This window comes from Cheilinus undulatus, linkage group 13, assembly GCF_018320785.1.
Source record: "Cheilinus undulatus linkage group 13, ASM1832078v1, whole genome shotgun sequence".
Taxonomy (NCBI): domain Eukaryota; kingdom Metazoa; phylum Chordata; class Actinopteri; order Labriformes; family Labridae; genus Cheilinus; species Cheilinus undulatus.
In genome coordinates this window covers 4,578,851-4,600,147 of record NC_054877.1, presented here as the reverse complement: position 1 = coordinate 4,600,147, position 21,297 = coordinate 4,578,851, and the positions used below count along the sequence as shown (strand labels likewise).

The 21,297-nt window shown below is 40.9% G+C and overlaps 1 protein-coding gene and 1 non-coding gene across 3 annotated transcripts in view; both read left to right on the top strand.

Annotated features, from left to right (window-relative positions):
* Window positions 1-7,649: 7,649 nt before the first annotated feature.
* On the top strand, window positions 7,650-7,723 carry trnar-ucu. Its single transcript has one exon. It is a non-coding gene; the product is annotated as a tRNA-Arg (tRNA).
* A 9,989-nt stretch (window positions 7,724-17,712) lies between these two features.
* The window catches only part of cadm3 (cell adhesion molecule 3), a 231,281-nt gene continuing 227,696 nt past the window's right edge, over window positions 17,713-21,297 (top strand). For both annotated transcript variants that reach the window (XM_041803998.1, XM_041803997.1), the window contains exon 1: window positions 17,713-17,922. The gene's annotated coding sequence lies outside the window, so the exon portion shown is untranslated. The remainder of the gene's footprint in view (window positions 17,923-21,297) is intronic.

The window sequence follows — 21,297 nt, the reverse complement described above, 5'->3', positions numbered from 1 at the left end:
CTGTGGATGTGAACAGGCTCCTCACCGGCAGCCTGCCTCAGGCTTTACCTCCCACTGAGACTCGAAGGAGCTACACACTGCACCTGAACAGCTTTTGTCCCGCAGTGTGAGTAAAAGCAAGCCGTGATGTAATGTCAGATCCAACCCCACAAATGTTGGGTACAGTATCAAGTGCACACTGGGGAAAAAAAAACAACAACAAACATTCTTGGGAGGGCGCTGGGCACGTACGGCTTTGTAGCACCTGGTTTGAAAATGTGTCTGTTTATATCAATTGAAGTCACACTGAGAGAAACAACATGACCACTTAGTCAAGTTAGCTCCAGCGGAATTGGTTTAGCAATTTGTTACCCTTTGCTCGAAGGGAAAGTGCTTGTCAAATTGCATTTCTTTTCACTTTGCTGTTGATAGAATTTATTCGTGAGTACATGTGATCAAACATATTGCTTATAAAGGGCACAGCAAACAATCTATAATAACTGTCACTGTTTATAACGTTCGAAAGGTAATTCAGTGCTTTAGTTGGTGCTGTACTCTCCTCACTGCCATAGCAGCTCAGTTACTGGACAGAACTGTCTATTTTTAACAAAAAATGATTGTTATCAGTGAATTTCAATGATTCAGAGGCATATTTCTATCAGAGCTACAGATCCATCATTAGACTGTGCTTTATTGATTCTGAACAATAGAAAAATTGCTCAAATTCTGCAGACTTGAGAACTGGATTTGCTTATAATCTGCTCACACAAAACCCTGCAGTTACCCAGCAACTCTTTCCTGCAGAATCCTAATACGGAGGGACTGAAGAAATAAAGCAGTCTGGGTTTAATGTTCATTCTTACTCCTGCAATTCATGAGCAAAAGTCTGACAACAAGGCTGGGCATTTTTCAGGTTCCCTCCAGGTGTGGAAAGTAACTAATTACATTCACCCATGTTGCTTCAGTTGTGTAACTTTTTAGTGTCTCTGTACTTGTTTTAAAAATGTAGTCTATTACTAAATTATACAGCCAGGTTTGTAAGTACAGCACCTCCCAAAAGTGAGCGCACCTCTCACTCTTAAGAAACCATTTTATTATACACTAAATTGCCAAACATATTCACTCACCCATCCAAATAATTGAAATCAGGTGTTCTAATCACTTCCATGGCCACAGGAGTATAACATAAAGCACCTAGGCATGCAGACTGTTTCTACAAACATTTGTGAAAGAATGGGTCGCTCTCAGGAGCTCAGTGAACTCCAGTGTGGTACTGTGATAGGATGCCACCTGTGCAACAAGTCCAGTGGTGAAATTTTCTCACTCCTAGATATTCAACAGTAAACTGTCAGGGGTATTATAACAAAGTGGAAGCGATTGGGAACGACTGCAACTCAGCCGCAAAGCGGTAGGCCACGTAAAATGATGGAGTGAGGTCAGCTGATGCTGAGGTGCATAGTGTGCAGAGGTTGCCAACTTCCTGCAGAGTCAGTCGCTACAGACCTCCAAACTTCATGTGGCCTTCAGATTAGCTCAAGAGCAGTGTGTAGAAAGCTTCATTGAATGGGTTTCCATGACTGAGCAGCTGCATCCAAGCCATACATCACCAAGTGCAATGCCAAGCGTTGGATGCAGTGGTGTAAAGCACGCCACCACTGGACTCTAGAGCAGTGGAGACGTGTTCTCTGAAGTGACAAATCACTCTTCTCCATCTGGCAATCTGATGGACGAGTCTGGGTTTGGTGATTACCAGTAGAACGGTACTTGTCTGACTGCATTGTGCCAAATGTAAAGTTTGGTGGAGGGTGGATTATGGTGTGGGGTTGTTTTTCAGGAGCTGGGCTTGGCCCCTTAGTTCCAGTGAAAGAAACTCTGAATGCTTCAGCATACCAAGAGATTTTGGACAATTCCATGCTCCCAACTTTGTGGGAACAGTTTGGGGATGGCCCCTTCCTGTTCCAACATGACTGTGCACCAGTGCACAAAGCAAGGTCCATAAAGACATGGATGAGAGCGTTTGGTGTGGATGAACTTGACTGGCCTGCACAGAGTCCTGACCTCAACCCGATAGAACACCTTTGGGATGAATTAGAGCAGAGACTGAGAGCCAGGCCTTCTCGTCCAACATCGCTGTGTGACCTCACAAATGCGCTTCTGGAAGAATGGTCAAAAATTCTCATAAACACACTCCTAAACCTTTTGGCAAGCCTTCCCAGAAGAGTTGAAACTGTTATAGCTGCAAAGGGTGGACCGACATCATATTAAACCCTATGGATTGAGAATGGGATGTCACTTAAGTTCATATACGAGTCAAGGCAGGTGAGCGAATACTTTTGGCAATATAGTGTATCTTCTTCAGGGACGATACTACAGAGATAAAACTTGGAACTGCTTGTATAGCAGTATAGATTTACTATCCACTGAAAATTCCTCAACACACAGCCATTATTGTCTAAGTAGCAGGCAACACAAGTGAGGACACCCCTAGAGATATCTGTGCATGTCGTGTAAACATGCAAAGCCACCTGCATGAGCATCATGCTCATGCTTTTGACTGGACCATGTTTGTGTGGATCAGAACTGTGAAAGGTCACATATTTTACCCTTTTAAGACAAGTTTATATTGGTCTCAGAGGTCCCCAAAACATGCCTGTGGAATCTGCTGCTGAAAAAACACTCCAGTAAAGGGTTTTTGCATGTCTAAAAACCCTCTGTTTCAGCCCTGCTCAGAATAAGCTGATTCGATGTCTGTGGCTTTAAATGTTACCGACCTGTCTGACTCTGCCCCTCTTGGGAACTGGATGTGGCTTTCCTGATCCTCAGCTGGCAGCTGAAAGGGGTATCAGGAGATGAGGGTGGAACTTTCTTCCAAAAGGGGAGGGCCAACCGGACCTGGGGGCGGTGCTGACTCTCCACATGACATCATGAGGGGAAAATCTGAGAACGGCTTGTTTCAGCACACATTTTCTGAAAGGTGGAGAAAGAGAGGGGGGGGAGGGAATGGATTTTTCTGGTACTTGAGAGGATTGTGGGTAGGCCAGGGGCACATATTTTTGTTAGAAATTTTTTTTTTTTTTCATAATATGTCCCCTTTAATTTAGGTGCTTTGGGTACAGTTCTCTCATGCTGGCCACTGGACCTTCAACATTACAACTCATGGCAAAGAGCACCCTGAAACTGAGCTACAACATGGTGGCCAAGGTCATACAGTGTTTTTTCAAAGTTGACCAAAGAAGCTGAGTCCTCATGCTCTGCATCATATCCAGAAGTTGGCTTCAAAAAACATACCCATGGTTTCCACCAGCATTGCTGCAGAGGTTGAAGAAGCAGGAGGTCAGTGTGTTAGTGCTCAGACTATATGCCGTGCACTGCAACATGTCGGTCTGCATGGCCGTTGTCCCAAAAGGAAGCTTCCTCTGAAGCTGGCTGACAAGAAAGCCTGCACACAGTTTGCTGAAGATAAGCAGTCCAAGAGCATGTAGTCCTGTAGTCTGACCAACTCAGATAATCCTGTTTGGCTCTGGCCCCGGTGAGGATACCAATATGCCTAAAGTCAAGCATGGTGGTAGCGTGATGGTCTAGGGCTGCATGAGTGCTGCTGGCACTGGAGAGCTGTGGTTCACTGAGGGAAACATGAATTCCAACATGGACCGTGACACTCTGAAGCAAAGCATGATCCCCTCCCTTTGGAAACTGGGCCACATGGCAGTTTTTCCAACATGATAACGACCCCAAACACACCTCCAAGATGACAACTACCTTGCTGAGGAAGGTGAAGGTGAAGGTGATGGAGTGGCTAAGAATGTCCCCAGACCTAAACCCAATGGAGCACCTGTGGGGCATCGTCAAGTAGAAGGTGGAGCAGCGCAAGGTGTCATCATGGAGGAGTGGAAGAGGATTAAGGCAGAGCTAGATAACAACAGTGCTCACATGAAATGATGACACTCTGGGCACAATTTGGACATGTTCACTGTGAGGTGGCCTCACTTGTGTTGCCAGCTATTCAGACAATAATGACTGTGTTGAGTTATTTTCAGAGGCCAGTAAATCTATACTGCTATACAAACTGTACACTGACTACTCTAAGTTATATCCAAGTTTCATTTCTATAGCATTCTCCCTTGAGAAGATGAAATAAAAAGGTTGCTGAAATGTGAGGGGTGTACTCTCACATTTCTGGGGTATTTAGACAACATAGTTTTAACATTTTGCTTTTATTTACCACACAAAAATCGAAATGACATAAAAACAATGTGTGACTGGTGTAGACTTGCAGCTTTTATTTCCACAAAAATATGGCATTTACTGTTCAGATTCACAGCCATTTATTCAGAATACCTCAATTATCACAGGCTCTAAAGTACCGAGAGATCAGGAAAAACACCCCACACACTGCAGAGCTCCAAAAATCCACTAAACAAATGGTGCAATAAATGACTGGGATTTTTAGATCCCTGCATTGTGCACATTTTTTTACTAATGTCTTTAGTTTTCTCAGCTCAGCACCTGCCCACTTTGGTTTGGATGTGCGTTTTAAGACTTCTTCTAAAGTGGGGTGCAGGTAGTTGGGCCACGTCCCATGTATGTGGGCAGCCTGGGATCAAGTCCGACCTGTGTCCCTTTCACTGCTCTTTCTTTCAGCTCTATCCACTGTCCCATCTCTCCAGTGAAGGCAGAAAGCCCTAAAATAAATCTTAAGGAGGCCTCCTCTAAAGCACGGGTGTCAAACTCGATCACAGCAGGGGCCAGATTCTGGATTTAGGACTAACCTGAGAGCTTAATGGGTCGACACTGAACCATAAACTGTCAACCTCATTTTACCAGGAATAACATATGAACATTTTTTTTTTCATTTTGAAATTAAAAAGTCAAAATAATTTTTAAGGCTCAAAATTTACATTTCTAAAAGGTGAATGAGAAAGAAAGTAAAAATTATGAGTTTAAAGGGTCAAAATATGAGCTGAATTTTATATTGTTGTCTTAAAGGTCAACATATGGGATTTAAAGCCAACATTGGGAATTATAAGATAAAAAAATGAGATAAAATTTGAAGTAATGATTTTAAAAGGTCAAAATATGTAAAATTGTGCATCTTAAAAAGTCACATTATGAAATGAAAAGTCAGAATCTGAAGTTTCAGTCTCAATTTTGAGCTGCAAAATGTAAAATAAAAAAATGCAAACACAAATTAATCTCCTTTTCAGCATTTCTGACTTTTATCTCATTATTTTTACTCTTCATTTTTTCAGATTGTTACAAATTAAGGATTTTTTCAAACATAAAGGTTAAGTTTACATTTTATACTGGAGGAAACCTGCCGACCTCATACTGGTGGGTCAGTTATTGCAGAAATATGATATGACCTTGCGGGACAGATGTAACTGTACCCCAGGCCGGATTTGTTCCCCAGGTCTTGAGTTTGACGCCCCTGCTTTAACGTAGCTAGACAAACTAACGTTAAAAATATAACCACAATGTTTAATACTTGGATTGAAGCTCTCTACAGTCGATGGTTTCCTGAAGTTTGGAGCCCATGATCATTACTAAATTTTGAGTTTCCTCCCTGGAGATGCTCTGCCACGCCTTAACTGCAGCTGCCTTTAATTGCTGCTTGTTTGTGCGTGTTTGTGCCATCAGTAACTGAAAAGCTTGCTCTCTCAGGTGACTGGCTCAGCCTTTGAAAAATATTCAATTTCCTTGCATTCAGAAACTCTTGGGTTGCTTCCCAGTATATTTTGGGTCATTATCCATCTGCTCTGTCCTGCCAGTTTAGCAGTATGTGGCTGAATGTGAGTAGAGAGTATAGCCCTGTACATTTGGCATTCTTCTTACTTCCATCAGCAGTCACATCATCGATAAACGCCATAAAGCCCAACCCACTGGCAGCCACACATGCCAAAGCAATTATACTGCCTCCACCATGTTCGACAGATAATGTGGTATGTTTTGGATCATGACTGGTTTGTTTCCTTCGCCATACTTTTCTCTATACATGTATCTAGGTTTCCTCCATCCAAAGAATCGGATTCCACGCCTGGGTATGTTTTAATCCTCAGGTATTTTCTGATCAAGTCTAATCTGGTCGCTACTTTGTTATAAAGCCTCTGTATTTACATTGATGAAGGCTACCCTTGATTGTAGACTTTGACAGGAGTATTCATGACTTGTTTTGAATTTATGAAGGAGTTTTTCTTCAACAAGGAGGAGATTCTATGATCATCCACTGCAGTTGTCTTCCAGGCCTTTTCATGTGACTGAGCCTGCCAGTGCAATCGTTTTCTTTAGGAATGCACCAAGCCGTTGATTTAGCGACTACTAACATTTTTGCTGTAAGATTTTTTTTTGCCTCATTATGGCCTTCCTCACTTGCATTGATACCTCACTGGACTGATAGCTGTAATGGCTGTAATTACCTAATGCTACATTTCTGTGAAACCCATTATTATAAGATATGATTAACTCCCACAGAGTGAGACATTTATCATGGACTCTTCATTCACGCTGCAGCCATAAGACAACATTTAACAATGTTCACATTAAACCCCTTTTACACAAGACATTGAGGATTATTAAATGCATTCCCTAAAATTCTTGAATATAAACACCATTACATTCTTAGAGTACCACTGCAAAAATGCAGAGAGAAGCTCAGTTTCGTGCCAGCATTTGCTGCTACTTAGGAGCTTTACAGACAGTGATAAATTAATTTCATAGCTGTTCTGTCTACAGCAGGAAACCCTGGACCTCTTACCGGGGGCAGCAGTTCGCACAAGGTAGCCTGGGTAGCAACAGAGCAGCATCATTGGAAAAAAGCTGAAAGTCTACGCTTCAGTCACATTTTGAATGTTTTATTTCAAATCCAAATGGTTGTAAAAATAAGCAAAATGATAAAAACGGCCACTGTCCAAATTCTGGAAGTTGTTTGGCTTGTACTACCACATATGTCATGACCCCTTACATTAAAATGTGCAGTGTTTTGCAGTTTATTATGAAGTTGTGCCTTAAACAACCTGGTTTGTATTATTGTTTATTCAAGCACATTACAGAAAGATCATATTGTAGTTTTAAAATGTAACAACTCCATGCATTGTGCTTTATAAACATTAGATTTCAATGAGATTTATGCATCAGTATGGTGACTATAACCTTAGCCAGTTCCAATCAGAGTAACCTCTGTTACTTGAGCGCAATCTTCTTGAACAATTTCCACACATGGTCATTTTAATTTAAGGGATTGTCTATTCCTTTTTGTGATACATAGATGAATAAGTTATTTAGTTAAAGCTACACCCAGGTATTTGAAAGCAGTTCAATATTCCCCCTTTTCATATAGCACACAGAGGTGATAATAAAAACATTGAGCTGAACACTTTGCCTCATTGCTATTGTTGCATTTACAATGTAAGAAAGCCCATCTTCTTGCTCTGCTCTGATAACATCCCTGTTATGATGTTTTGATGAGATAACCAGCGTGAAAGCAGCGGGGGATGGAAAAATCCCCGAGAGGAATAAACAGAGCAGTGATTCCGCGGCAGCAGCACCCCCTACCGGCCGCCCGCGTATTTTCCACCAGGCTGCGGTCCTGATGCTGAGGGAGGATGGTGAGGATGCTGCACAGAGCTGGGAGGGGGGAGTATAAACCCGCTTTTGATCGAAAAAAACGTGTCACAGTCTCTGTGGCGCAATGGAATAGCGCGCTGGACTTCTAATCCAGAGGCTCCGGGTTCGAGTCCCGGCAGAGATGTGCTACAAAGGGATGTGGCTTTTTGGATGAGAGGAAATGAAGTGATGGAGATGAAAAACAGCGCCGTTATATTGCTTTGGCAGCTTGGATGTAACTGACAAGGCAATAGAGATGAAGGATAGGTGGATGAATTGATGTCAGATGGATGGATGGGTCAGATAGTGCTGTGACAGATGTTTTTATTTTAGCTTATAGGGAATCTACTTGGAAAAGAAAGTGAGCAAGCTTGTTACTGTGCAAAAATAGGCTTCGTTACACTGGCAGAAATATAGCAAGCTCAACTACAGCCAGTCATTTACAACAATTATTATTATTATTATTATTATTATTACTATTGCGCCAATTCCCTGTTTTGTCAAAGCTAATTTTGTATGTTTACTTCGACAGCTCTGCACTTGAAATGAGACATAATTTTCTAAATTAAGAGGTAAATTTTGGACAGGACCTTCTTCAGAAGGATATTTTTAAACTGAAAGCGGTTTTCCAGGTTAAATAAATGCTTTGTTGTTAGAAAAGGTAGCTTATTTGGATGCTACCGCATTACTCGATCAATAAAACAACAAAGCTAGGCTAATGAAAGCTATTTGATTCAGAAGCAATGACAAAGCAGCCACAAAGGCTCTGAAAATGTAGTTTCAGCCCAACAGGACGCTCAAATGGACAGATACTGGCATCCACAGATGTGTTTATACAGCAGAGGTTCATCTCTCTGTCTGAGCTGTTATAGAAATTTCACATTCAGCCTTTTTAACTCGCAAAGGTCACCGCTTTAATATGCAGATTTGCAACGGGCATAAAGCCTGAAACCTGAGCTCCAGTGTGGCAGCACAGCGCGAGCTTCATTACCAGCCCATTACCGTCCAGGCTGCACGCGCAGGTCCGGGTCTCATGAACGTATCATCACGTAGCTGAGCACCGCAGGACGACACGACACAGCGCCGCCAGCCAGAGCACAGACAGTGTGAAAGTCAATGGACGCGCGCGCACGCTCCTTCCCCTTGCACGCGCACAGCACCTGGGGCTGTCCACTCATTTAAGCCACAGCTAAAGCGTCTCTGTTTTTTTTCCTCCATCGCGGCGACAACAACAGAACATTTAAAGCTCTTTCCGTCCTCATAACAAGTGTTTAATGATGCCAGATGCTGCTTCTAGTCTCCCATTTGGTTCAGAGAGAGAGAAAGAGATAAAGACTCTGCTTTACTTTGAACATAAAGGCCAGGAAATGGTGTCATCTCAAGACTGTTGTATGCAGATTCTGTGTTGAATGATGGGCTAAACTACACTGTGCCTGTGCAAGCAGGGAGTAAGCTTTGCCATTATGTATTTTTAATTTAGTGAAATCAGTGTGGGGGCTTTCAAGAACCCCTGAAGGTGGACTTCAGCTGGGAAAAAGCTACTTTATCCCACTCACAGAAGCCCTAAGCAGCTCTATTTTTTCTGTTTAAAATGAGGAAAGCAGCTGCTCACTTGGAGATCACTAAAACCTCTCCACTCTCACCCCTCTCGGCTCCCGTAAGGTTTATTATTATTATTAATTTGTAGGGTGAATTCAGGGTGATTGGGAAGTGAGGTTAAACTGAGAAGTCAAAGAAAAATTGGCTTCTTCTCACATTTGCAGAGGTGGAAAGTAACTAATTACATTTATTCTAATAACTGTAATTGAGTAGCTTTTCTGGATCCTAGTACTTTTGAAATCAGTCATTTTACTTTTACTCATGCACATTTTTCAACATTGACAAACTGGTCAGTTGTTTTGCTTTGATTAAACGATACTGCAAAGCAAGGGAGAGTCCACATCACATCCCCAAAATGCTGTTGCATTACTCTCTGTAGAAAGTTGTGATTTAACAAAATAATCTGGCTTAAGATCCATATTCTCATCCTGTTCTTGCCAATAAGGAAAGATCATACTTCTCAGGAGTTTCTCAGTACTTGGTCCTTGAAGTAAACTTTGAATCAAATTCTTTTGTATTTATTTTTAATATATTATTTTTATATATTGTATAGTTATATTATTATATTATTTATATTATCTTATTATATATATGTTTATATATTATTATTTTTAAAATATTATATTATAGTATTATTTTATTTTATTTTTAAAATATTTATTTTAATACTATTTTAGTAGATTTATAGGCCAGTAATTTTACTTCTACTTTAGTACAGTGGTTCTCAACAGATCCGGTTTGGAGCATGATTGCACCAAAATTAGTTGAAATATTGGTCAAACATTTAAATGTACCCAATTTCACAGGAAAACAAGGTCAAATCAAAGGTACTGATGCATGTTCAATAGGGACTTCAGGACTTTTGCCCCCATTTTTTTTTTCAGACACAGAGTCGTGACCCACTGAAAACTGCTCCGCGACCCATTTTTGGGTCCTGACCCACCAGTTGAGAGCCACTGCTTTAGTACATTTTAACCAAAGTAACTGTGCTTTCACTTGAGTGCAACAGTCTTGCACTTTTTTCCATCTCTGCCCACCTGATATATGAAAATAATTTTTTTCCACCTTTAGCACTAGCTGTGATACCACATCATGAAAATGTCCCACCCTCAGAGGTGACATCACATAGAGGGGCAGGGCAAACTGTTGGTTAAACCTACCAGTCAAGATGTAAGGTGAGTAAAATGACAAACACTCTCAACAGTGTTCATCTTAAGCTCATAAAGATGTGAAACCTGTTAAATTTCTCCAACCTTTAATGCAGAAGCAGATCTGAAGTTTTAAACATCCAGGGCTTAGCCAAAACCTTAGAAGAGGCATGTTCCCCTCAGATTTGATACCTACAAAGCAGCTAATGCGCCATTTTCAAGCCACTTTGATTTCAAATTAGGGCTGTCAAAATTGATTGCATTAATCAAAATTTATCAAGGTCTACAATCATTCACACTTTTTTAAACCACATTCATTTGCATTATCTATCATCCCTTTCAACACTTTGGTTAAGCCACGCCAGCGTCTCCCTGCAGCCACAGTGATGTGAAATAAGTCCACCACTGCACCTTGATGTCTCATTTCACTTAAAAGAGCTCACTGACAGCTCAGAGGACAAGCCCAGTCATCTACACCTTGTGTTATCAGACATCACCTTTTTTACTGCTCCCTTATTTCATTTTTAATCAATAACAAGCTCTTTTTTCCATGGTTAGGAGAGAACTGTCTTTCAGTCCTGGTCCTCCTGGTCTAACTTTACTTTTATGAGACCTGGACGTTGACTGATGGCCAGAAGTGTTGGCTAGACTTCTCTGAGGTCCATCTTTGTGTATCATTGGTATTACTGTAGCTAATGCTGTTGTGTTCAGGAGCAGGGATGGGAAGGTGCATGGTGCAGGAACGGCAGCTGTGCTTTTACAGAAACCTGGCGCTCTTTCCCAGGCCTAATCCAGCTCACTGCAAACTGGGTGCCCAGGACCAAATGGGCCGGTCCAGAGATTGGGGGTGGCCACGTGCTCCATGGAGGGGTGAAGAGATGGGACATGGGTCTGGCTCAGTCCTGGATGTTGGCCATCATGAGGCCAGAGCAGTACAGGACCAAGGTTGATGGTTGAAGTGCTGCTACGCTCCCATACCTGACCGAAGAACTTCAGTCTAGTTATAAAAGCAAGACTGTATCCAAACAGGAAGTCATTTAAGCTTAGTTTAAGTAAAGTAAAAAAATCCAAAATGATACAAAACCATTCTGAGATGAATTTCAATTAAAAATGATTTTTTTTGACAGCCCTAATACAAAATTAAATTTTGCATGACAAGAAATCTGTTCTTCATTTGACCAGAAAAGATGGTCCCACATGAATTAAACATTACATTTAGTATCTAATAGTACTCAAACTAAATTTATGATTTTTTAACCTTGAAACAAATATTGAACATCAATAACTTTTACTCTTTTTAAACAGGCTGTTTCTGTTTACATTCAGTGTAAAAGATGGAATGGGAAATACTTGTGAAAAAAAGATGAAGAGTTTAATGTGTTGTTAGAGTTAGAGATTTTTATTTGTTTTACTGCAGACTGCAGAATATTCAATATATATGCAATATATGTCATACTGCAATAAGCCAACAACTTAAAAATAAGGAAAAATATCAGAGCTGTCAAAAGATTAAAATCCTTAATAGTGATTAATCTCAGAATTTCTGTTGTTAATCACAATTAATCACATTCATTTTTACCACATTTTAGATTTCCACTACTTTGCATTCCTGGCGTTGTGTAATTTGTGATATTTTGACTTTCTCAAACTAAGAGTTATTGACGTCCTGTTTGGATGCAGATGTGCTTCTATAGGTCAAGAGTTCTCAACCTTTTCAGCATTCGGCCCCCGAAATAAAGGTGCCAGAGTCCAGGGACCCCCACTGTACCTGAAGGTTGTTGAACAGCCATTCACAATTAAGAATAATCATGTTAAGACTAGGCCGCACATAAGGGGGATGAATGTGAGGGGCCCATAGACGTCTGCAAAACCATGGTCAATTGTAAAGTGAAGCTGTGGTATCCATATTTCATATCTAACCTGAAAAATAACCACTCTTAGCAAGGAAACAATCTTTTTTAATCATTTGTGTAGTAAATAGCCTTGTTCAAAATGTAAATCCCCTTTGTTAAAAAAAAAAAAAAATAGTTTAAAATTGCTGCAATGGGTTAATAATGACAAAAAAGGTGGAAAAGGTGGTGAAAATTGATTTTAAAATTAACAGAAATGGGTTAGAAAGGGCAAAAATCACATAAAAATGGCAAAAAAAGGCAATAATGGGTTAAAGTTGAAAAAATGGGAAGAAAAAGTGGTAAAAAGGAGTTAAAATGTGGCTGAAATTGCTTTACATTGGGAAAAAATGGGTTAACTGAGAAGGCAGATATTGGCAGAAATTGGTTAAACTAGCAAAAATGGGCAATCACATGGTTAAATGGGGTTAAAATGGCAAAATTTGGGTGTAAAAGTTGGTAAAAGGGGTTTATAGTAGCATTTATGGGTCGACAGAGGCAACATGAAGCTTAAATGGCAAGAATGGTTTAGAAGTGGCAAAATCAGGCAGAAAAAAAGTGGTGGAAAGAGTTTAAAACTGACAAAAATGGGTGTTAAATGGTAAAAATGTGTTAAAATTGGTGGGAGAAATTATGAAAGGGGTAAGAAAAATGACAGAATTGGTGTAGAGTGACAACAGTGTAATTTAAAAATATTCTTGGTTTTTTTAGGGCAACTTGAGACCCCCTCTGGGTGTCTTGCAACCACCAAGGAGGTCCCGACCCCAAGGTTGAGAACCCCTGCAATAGGTAAACAAACTTGACCTCAACCATGGAAAAAGGAACTTTTCATGGATGGAAAAGGAAATAAGTGAGAAGGTAAATGTTTGATAGCACGTTGTGCAGGTAACTTCTGACTTTATCAGCGGGCTGTCTGAGTTTTTTAAAGTGAATGACACATTCAGGAGCAGTGGTGGACTTCTTTTACGTCACTGTGGCTGCAGGGAGACGCTGCAGTGGCTAACTCATAGTCTGATGAAAGCGACAATAAAGCATGCGATTAATTTCAATACATAAATTAGTGCACCAATTGGGGACCTTAATCACGATATGTGTGAGTTTTTTCTTTTTGCAGACTTCTGCCTAGAAAAAAACAAATCCTACGCTCCCATTCAATAACAATACAGTGACATAGCCATGCCCCAGTAAAATATGGTCAATGATATTTAAATTTCAAGCACTATTTGAGCTAAATTAAAGTAAATTTAGGGATAAAGGGCCCTCAGTAGGCTTAATCAGTCATCAAATGTGTCGTCTCAATCAGCCAAATGAGACTCCAAATATTGTTTTTTGGATCAGTTTACATTAAAGCGTTGGCTATTCCTCATTTTTACTTATAAAGAAACCTTTCTTTCTCTTGAAACTGATAGATAACAGCCTCAGATTTACAGAAATATATCACATGTGGGCTGTTTTTGTTAGACTTAAGAAAAGGCAGGAATTTGTCCCAGTATCCCTGAATTCACCCCATTTTTTCCATCACAATATGGAAAGCAGCTGCTTGCTTGAAGATCTCTCAGACCTCTCCACTCCCACCCCTCCTGATTTTTTTTTCTCAGAATTGTTATTATTTTATATCTCCCCTGAGCCCGCCTCCCTCCCCTGTCGCCATCACCACCACTGACTGATTGGGCTGTCGTGCGGCTGCCGCCATCCATGTTTAACCCCATCATGCCTCCCCACACACAGACCTAATCCGCCAGTAAAAACTAATCCTTAATCCGCTCTGGCAAGTTGAACAACCCCTCCCTCCTCCTCCCCCTCCTCCCCCTCTCTCCCTCCCCTTGTCCCTTGGATCCCGGTTCCCAAATGGGCTCTATGCATGGAATGCCAGAGCTGTATAGAGTCTTTGATAAAGTTTATAAGCATTCAAAACTGAATTCATAAGCCTCTAAACATGATGACGTTATGTCAGCATTATACAAATTCAGAGTTGATAAGAGATGGAGTCGCTGTAAAAGGGATAAAAAGAAGTAGTGTAGGGATGCAGGAACAGTCCCACAACTCCTCAAAGTGAAGACTCGTCTTTGCCATTTTGCAAATTATCGAGCCTAGGGGAAATGCAGCGGCTCTATCTGTGAGATAGGAGTAATAGCTGCTTAATATCAGTGATAAGAGACTTCATATGAGAACTGTGACAATCAAGTCTTTGAGGACTTCTGCGGCTTCATCTCAGGAGATATTCAGGCCAAAACCCAGAAGAAACTTCAGAAAGATACCAGAGCCGCTCAGTATCAACCCTACAGAGGAGGATTAGGACCTGGCCAGAGAGAGTTCATGAGAGGAGGAAGATGTGTTTGAACTCCACAAGAACGAGGACGGGAGATCATTAAATCACAAAGAAGTTTGAGACAAAAGTCCAGTGTGAACAGATGTAGCTGGTGTCCCCTTCACTGTGATTATGAACTAGAGAGACTTCCTCTGTTACTAAAGCTGAATGTGACTGAACAGTTTCATCGATTTATTTATACAAGGCATTTCTAGATACGATCACTGTCCTCCATTTTATTGTCTGAAAAAGTCGGCTTTCTGCTTGAAATTGTATTTTCATGTTATTCTTGACATTTTGGCTTTTATCTCAACATTTCAGCTTTTTTTTTATTTGCCTTTTCAGTTTAGCTGGTAAAAAAAAATGCCTAACAAGTTCTAAAAGCTTTGAAGTTTTTCTCAACATCAAACTTTTTCTTGACATTTGGACTTTTCCACAACATCTCACCCTTCATCTCAACATTTACACTACTTTTCTTGACATTCAGCTGTTTTTCCTTGATATTTGGCCTTTATCTCTGCATTTCAGCTTTTTTCTCTCACTTCTTCAAGCAATGTCACACTTTTCAGTTTTTTTCTCAAAATGTTGAATTTTTCTAACCATTCAATCTGTGTTTTAACATTTGGTCATTTTTGGCCCAGAGTATTTCACCCTTTTATCAACATTTCAGCGTTTTCCCCTAACTCCTCAACCTTATCCTCTAAATTATACAACCATCTCAAAACATCGCTATTTTTTCTCAATTTTTTAAATTTTTCTTCACCTTTCAACTTGTATCTCAACATTTTCTGACTTCTTCTCCACTTCTGGTCTTTTTTCTTGACATTCTACATTCCTCTCATCATCGGGACATGTAACTTTTATTTCTTGGCTTTTGGCTTTTTTCTTGACATTTTGAATTGGTCTCAACGTTTCAGCTTTTTCCTGAACTGTCCAACTTTATTCTTTAAATTGTCTAACAGTGTCTAAACATTTAATTTTTTCCTCAAAATTTTGACTTGTTTTCACCATTCAACTTTTATCTCAGCATTTAGACTTTTTATTTTGACATTGTTCCCTTTATCTTGATGCTCTGTCTTTGTTTCTTCAGATTTTGGCTTATTCTTGACATTCAACTTTTTTCCTCAACATTTGGATTGTTTTCTCAACTATTGCACCTTTTAATGTCGACATCCAGTTCTTTCTCACCAGTTTGGCTTATTCATTACAACTTTTTTAATATGGTGACTTGTGCCCTCTTATCCTCAACATTTCAACTTTTTTCTCTCCTTTTGACTTTTGTTGATGTGGACTTTTTTGACTTTCTACCATTTTCCATCATCTAGACCCTTTCTTTTGACATTTGGACTCTTCAATGATATTTTAACATCCTTCATACTTTTCTCTTAATCTTTTTCTCAACCTTTGGACTTTTTCTTGGCAGATGGACTTTTTTCCAGCTTGGACATTTGGACTTTTCTCCTCAACATTGCCTCTAAATTCACCGTTCTTTAACTACAACTCACACACAAGCTGTCTGTGCAGAATTCAGATCTTTGTGAAAACAAGCTTTTCAAACATGAGGACTTCATTTGGACTCTTACCTCAACATTTCAGCTTTACTGCCATTTCAACTTCGTATGTGGACATCTCAACATTTTTATTGACATTTAAACTTGTAGTCTGTACTGGACTTTTCCTCAAGATGTTGACTTCTACCATATCTTGATTTTTTCAAATTGAAAACTGTTTCCATCAACATTTAAACTTTTTGTTCACATTTAAAACTTTTCCTCAACATTTGAACTTTTGCTCAACATTTTCTTTCCTCGAAATTCTTTTTTTCTTTTACTTTCATTTTTTTCTTGACTTACAGACATTTCAATTTGACTTTTTTTGTTTTTTTTAAATCTCATTTGGACTTTTCCTTGACAGTTTCCCTCTCTCCAGTGAGAGAGAGTGCGCTGGGTTTGGGCTGGTGCGAGGCAAGGAGTGAGGCACTGGAAAAAAGGAGGACACAAAACGGTTAGTCTCGAAAAACACAGGTAAATTCTCAAAAAATGATTCAGTATGATCGTGTGAACTCAGAGAGGAGCTGAATACCGCTGGCGAGAGGCTTGGGATACTCTGGCGCTGAGGTGAGGCCGAGCAGCAGATTTGAAGGAGCGCTTGATTGCAGAGTGCGGCCAATCAGCCTTGGCGCTCGGGTTGGGGGCCCTCAGGGAAAGCACAGTGACGTTAGTGACCACAAACCACGACAGCGAAACAGGAACTTGTCAGAATAAAAACAAAATAAAACCCAGCAAAACAACGACCACCACATCTTCAAAATTTAAGTTTCTTTCTTGCCATTTTGACTTCTCCAAATACATTTTCTGTCCATAGTGGACTTTTTTGCATGACATTAGGATCTTTTCATGTTATCATTAGGCTTTTTTCTCATTATTTCATCTTTCCTTGACAGTTCAACATTATTTTACTCAACAATTTGATGGTTTTTTTTATTGACATTTTGACTTTTTTAAACTTTTTGAACTTTTTCCCAAACATTTCGACTTCCCTGACATCACCACTTCTTGATGCGTCAACTTTTCTTGACACTTGAACTTTCTTCTCAATGTCTTATTTCAGTTTTAATCTCAACATTTGGACTTTTCTCTCTAAATGCAGGCTTATTTCTGCTGTATTACTGATATTTTGACTTTTTCATCAACATTTTCTCTGCTTTGTCGACATTTCAGCGTCTTTTCTGACATGTCAACTTTTATTCTCTAAGTTTTGACTCTTTTTCTCTCTTCCTGGAGCATAATGAAAACTCCTATCGTCCTCCTCTGATACACCTGACCCTAATCCTCTTCCATACTGACCTGGAGATAGTCAGCAGGAAATCCTACTGTAAGGCATTACTACAGGAGATGATGATAGAAAGCCTGATAGGAGAGTGTGGACTCACCGTGGGGCATTATGGGAACATTATGGAGATTTTTCCCGGTATGTTGAGATCACACTTGTGTATCTCATGCATCTCCTTCGTGTTGCTCTCAGCCAGTAGGCCCCTGCTCTGGCCGTGTTATCCCGATGGTACGGGCCAAATCGTATTAAAATCCCCTCCCTCCCTCCCTCTCCTCCTCTCCTCCTCTCCTCCCCTCCCTTGTCCCCTCCCCTCCCTCTCGTCTTTCAGACAGACTGTTTTTGCTGCAGTGAACGGCAGCCGTGGAGAGCGAGCGAGGGAGAGATAAACACAGAGAGTAGAAGAGAGGAAAAGAAGACGAAAAACAAAGAGTACGGAGAAGGAGAGAGGAGATTTAAGGAGCAGACTGAGAGGAAGCTCGGGACTACTGCGCATCAGAGAACGGACCTAAGTGGAGACCTTACTGGAGACCAGCGGCAGCTGAAGCGACTCCAGAGGAGGATCAGAACGGTGTGTGGATGACTCTTCTTCTCTCTGTGCATTGCTTTGCAGTTTGTATGATTGTCCGGCTGTAGGGCGGACAGGAGACACCTGTCAGTGCTGACGCTTTTCCGTCTCCAGGAATGTGTCTGTGTGCGCACTCTGGGTAGGTAGGTGGCTGCTTGTGTGTAATCCGTTATATCTGCCCGGAGAGAGAGAGAGAAAGAGAGAGAGAGAGAGAGGGCTGTGTAATCCCTGCGTGTTCTATAATTTACTCTGGAAACGCGTTTTGCTGTGCGCTCCTCTCCTCTTCTTCTTCTTCTTCCTGCTCTTGTGGCTCTATCGCTCCGCCAAATAAAAGCATCACAACTAGCAGCCACCTCTCCCCACTCTCTAAATCTCATCCCATCAGCACCAGATCTTTCCTGCAAGTGCAGGAGCAGGTGTTGGAGAGGAGAGGAGAGGAGAGGGAGCAGGCTCCCGCGCTCCGTCGCAGCGATCGTCGCAGGCCACCACGCACGAGCTCTTTTTGTCATTCTTTTTACTATAATCATCGTCGGTAGTGCCCCCACTCTGCACCTACAACTACTTGAGTCAAATCACGCCCAGAGAGTCCGCGTAATTTCCCCATGGATGCACTTGTTCTAGTTTTGTTTTCATTTCTCGCCATCACTCAACAGGAAAAGGGCTGGAGCAACAATAAACACTCCCTACCCCTCCTCCTCTCTCTCTTTCTCTCTCTCTCTCTCAATCCCTTGCATCCACATCCCCATCCCACACCCCCCCCTCTCATTCCCTCTATCCCCGCCCTGTAACCGCCCGCCCGTCCCGCAGGCAACACTCCGGCAGCACCGCTCCCCCCCCCCCCCCTCTCTCTCTCTCTCTACGTTCACCATGAAAAAGGGAGCGTTTCGCAGATGGACCGAGCGCTCACCTCAGCTCAGGCTATTTTAAGGATTGTGCGCGTGTGAGAGAGACGAAGAGAGAGGTAGAGGAGTGACAAACAGAGAGAGAGAGAGAGAGAGAGAGAGTGCCTTAGCAGCTCACACGCACGTCTGCGTCCGTGTCCGGTAATGTGCAGAGCGCACCGACTATCCTCAGCAGGCGACAGGTGCATCCCTCCACCGCTGCTGCTCTCTTCCTCGTCTTTTACTGAAGGCAGCACGCCTCCTGTACGCTGTTTCCACGAAGCAGCAGTGAGTTGAAGCAGTCCAGCTGTAACCAGTGGACTTCTGGGAACTTGTGATGACGCTGTTTGTATGTACAGTTAAGTAGAGCTATAGTGGTGGATCCATTTAACTGTCCCTGTTCTAGTAGCTACACAAACACTGGCAGAGAATCGATTTATTGATGGAAGAATGACCATCTCCATCATGCCAGATGGTGATATGACCAAATGACCCCTTTCAGCTAGTTAATGCTTCACCTTTTCCAGCTGACCTGCTCCTAAGTAACCATCAGTGAAATGTTTGTTAAATAGCAACAACATGGACTACATTTACAGCACTGTTCATCCAGTACACTTTATGATTTACTCTTTATACTAACTGTAGTATTTATTCAGCCTTTATAAAACAAGGTTAGTGCCATCAAAACCAGAGACCCCCTTTTCAAGGAAGACCTGACTAAAACTGGCAGTAATACACAGTTTCAGCTCCTGTTCAGGTGTGTTGGTTGTTGAAAGTCTTCTTTCCTGCCATTCTTGGGCAGGTCTGCCTTAAAAGAGATCTCAGTAGTATGTTGTTGCAGTGGGCCCTAATAACAGAGTCATTTTGTAATAATAGCTGGTGAATATCTAGTATTTTTTCCAAGAATAAGATGTAATAACCTTGTAATAAGGGGACATTTTGCCAAGTCATATGCACCTAATAATAATGTATTAATTATCAAATATTTCCTTATGGCACTGTGGCTCACCCTAACTATCTGAGCCTATGCCTTACCCTGATAATATTGTGGCAATTCCCTTGTAATTAAGTGGTATTTTAGCCTAACCCTTACACTCTTACCCTACAGTTCTCTGGTAAATAGGTGGTATTCAACCCTACCCCTACCCCTAACCCTCTAACCCTAACTCTTGTAATACTTTAGCCATTCTCTGTTAATAAGGTGGTATTCAACCCTACCCCTTATCTTCTAACACTTCTAATACTTCCATTATTCTCTGGTAATTAGGTGGTATTTTACCCTCACTTTAGACCTAACCCTCTAACCCTAACCCCTGTAATGACTGTTTCAATTCTCTGGTATTTAGGTGGTATTTTACCCCAACTTTAAACTTAACTATTTAACCCTAACCCTCATAATGTTGTGGCAATTCTCTGGTAATGAAGCGGTGTTTTACTCTAACTCTAACACTCTTATCCTAGCCCTAATCCCTGTCATACTTTGGCAATTCTCTGGTAATAAGTTGGTATTTGACCCCACCCCTAACCCTCTAACCCAAACACCATGTAATATTTTGGCATTTTTCTGGTAATTAGGTGGTATTTCGCCTTAATCCTCAATCCCTTACCCTCACCCTCCTAATATTGTGGCAATTCTCTGATAATAGGTGGTATTTTACCCGTAATTTTACCCTCTAACCCAAACTCAAACGTACTTACTGTTGAGGATATTCACAGGTATTAAGTAGTATTTTACCCTAAACCTAACCCTCTAGCCTTAACCCTCCTGATATTGTGGCAATTTTCCGACAATTAGGTGGTAAGTGATTTGTCAGAAATAAGATTATAATTTTCCACGTAAGTTTCTTGATAATTCCAAGTTAATTTCTACATTTTGGCCCACACTAAATAGTTTTCAAGTAATTTTAAGGGTTAGAATTTGGGGTTAGGGTTAAATGCCACCTAATTACAAGAAAATTGCCAAAATATTACAAGGAATTATTTGATAATTTAGACCTTATCACTAGGTAAATATGCCCTTAACAATCATATTTCCAAATTATTTTAGTAAAATGCCAACTTACTGCCAGGTAAATAACACCTGATTCTTGAGAAATCACTACAAAGTGACACTTATTACTGAGAATTAGTAATTAGGGCCCACTGAAATAAAGTGTTACTGAGAGCTCTGATCTCAACGGGTCTGACCTGGCTTGAATTTCCTTCAGGATCGATTAAGTATTCTCTTACGTGTCTATCAAAAGGTTAAGTAGATGTTATGATGCATGCTATCCCACTGATCTGAAAGCAGACGACTTCCTCTCGCTGCCGGACTTCTAGGTCAAAGCTTGGCGTGGAAACTGTGGAGCATGTGCAGAATGCCTAGTCCAGTTTGCATCCCAGAGTAAACTGATCTCCGATGGTGTTATTTAGGTGTGTAAGCGCAACTTTAATACGTTTAATTTAGGGCTGTCAGCATTATTGCATTAGTTTCAATGTGATTGAGGTCCATAATTAG